Source organism: Penaeus japonicus, unplaced genomic scaffold, assembly GCF_977035675.1.
Source record: "Penaeus japonicus unplaced genomic scaffold, GWHDUDI00000001_assembly GWHDUDI00000032, whole genome shotgun sequence".
Lineage (NCBI taxonomy): Eukaryota > Metazoa > Arthropoda > Malacostraca > Decapoda > Penaeidae > Penaeus > Penaeus japonicus.
In genome coordinates this window covers 7,193,919-7,196,418 of record NW_028234434.1, presented here as the reverse complement: position 1 = coordinate 7,196,418, position 2,500 = coordinate 7,193,919, and positions in this window count along the sequence as shown.

Here is a 2,500-nt window from a genome sequence, read left to right as displayed (position 1 = left end):
CTTGGAAGGTTTAGATAATTGAAATATTGTAAATATAATAAAAAAGGATTAACAACAGAGAGAGAGAAAAAGAGAGAGAGAGAGAGAGAGAAAGAAAGAGAGAGAGAGAGAGAGAGAGAGAGAGAGAGAGAATGAGCAGGGGGGGGGGGGGGGCGTTCATTTCCATATTTACGTTAAATATGTATATATACATACATATATATATATATATATATATATATATATATACATATATATACATATATATACATATATATATATATATATATATATATACATATATATATATATATATATATATATATATATATATCTATACATATACATATATATATGTATATATATATATATATATATATATATATATATATATATATATATGTCAATATATATACATATACATATACATATATAGATAGATATATTCATATAAATATATATATATATATCTATATATATATATGTATGTATATATATAAATATATATATATATATATACATATATATATATTTATATATATATGTATATATATACATATATATATATATATATATATATATATATATATACATATATATACATATATATATACGTATATATATATACATATATATGTGTGTGTGTGTGTGTTTATATATATGTATATATATATATATATATATATATATATATATATATATATATATATATATATATATATATTTTTTTTTTTTTTTTTTTTTTTTTTTTTTTATTCATATGTGTGTGTGTGTGTGTATTCTTCTTCATATACCATACTTTATAGCGTTAGTGACCATAGACCTCCAAACATCGCTATTTTGAATCCTATAATGTCCCTTGCTCCTTTCCAGCTCTTGATAGTATCCGTGTTTTTCTGTCTTTGTGTCACTCATACCCGTTTTCCTTATATTCTTCCTGTTAGGATCAGGCGCTCTATTTCGTTAACTCTGAAAATGTGCCCTAAAAAATTAATTTGCTGTTCTTGCACTTCGTTGAGAAGCTGTCTCTTCCATCCTATGTCAGTCATTACTTTTTCATTTGTTCGTTTTTCTGTCCATCTAATTGTTTCCATCCTCCTTAAACAACACTTTTCAAAACTTTCTATACGTTTTTAATCATCTTTGGTTAAATTCCAAGTTTCGCATCCATATTTCAAGACCGACCGTAGTATTTTAGTACTCTAGCTCTTACACTCAAGGACGTTTTCCTGTTTGTGAAAATGTTTCTCATTTTCCCAAAAGCTTTTGCCGCCCCTGTCCTTCCTTTAACATTACAACCTGAATTTTCGGTTCTGATAGTTCCCAGGTAATCAAAATTGTTTACTTGTAATACGTTGTCTGCTATTCTAATATTGCATCTCGGTGTATCTTAATTTCCTTGTTGTTACCATTGTATATGTTTTCTTGCTCTAAGGTAAGTCCCACGTTCTCGCTTTCTACCACGACTTTATCTACTAGTGTCTGGAGATCCTTCTCATTTGATGCTATTTGTGCAGTTTCATCTGTATATCGTTTGTTGTTAATGCAGCTGCCTTCAGTCTTGATTCCCATTAGGTTGTTTAATTTTCTTTAAGTAATTTCGCTGTAGAAAGAAAATAAATCTGGGAACAAGACATATCCCTGCCTGACACTTCTTTTAATCTTTTGCCACTCACCAATTTCAACTTCAAGTCTAATTGTTGCTTCTTGTTCCAAATTAATGTTTCTAATAGTCCTCAGATCCCTTCTGTCTACATTTAAATTGCATTTAATTTAAAATAATTTCTCGTATTAAACTTTATCAAAAGCTTTTGTGAAATCTATAAAACATATATACAGGTCTTGTTGCATCTCTGTTGCTTTTTCTATTATTTTTTTAGTAGAAAAAATCCACAAAACCGAACAGAGTGTCTCCAATCTCTGCTTTTACCCCTTTCTTTGCTCTATACATTAAAATTGATGATTTTGATAATATGACTAATGGGACTTATTGTTCTATGGAATTTATATTCCGTTGCCCCAGTTTTTTTCGGTATTGCTAGGAAAACTGATCTTAGTAGGTAGGTATATTCCTTGATTTATATATCTAATTAATTATTTCCTTCAGTTTGTATTTTCCTAACATCTCAAGCTTCTATCATTTCAATCTGTAATTTGTCTACACCTGGAATCTTTCCCTTTTTCTTCTTTCTAATTGCATGTTTTTTTTTCTGTGTCTTTTATCCGGTCCTATATCTTCGTCTCTGATGTATGATTTTTCACCCCTTTCATCTTCAAAAAGATGTATTCTGGCCATCTTTTCATTTTTTTTTTCATTATGAGTGTACCATCTTTAGCTTTTATACACCCACTAAAACTGCATATTTTTTTTGCCTGTTTTTTTTTTCTATATGTCCCTATATAATTCTTTAGTACCTGCATTCTTCAGTCTTTCTATCCTTTCACACTTTTCATTTAACCACTTCTCCTTTTCTTCTATACATTTCTTCTTGTTTATTTCATCTAACATTCTATAATCTTC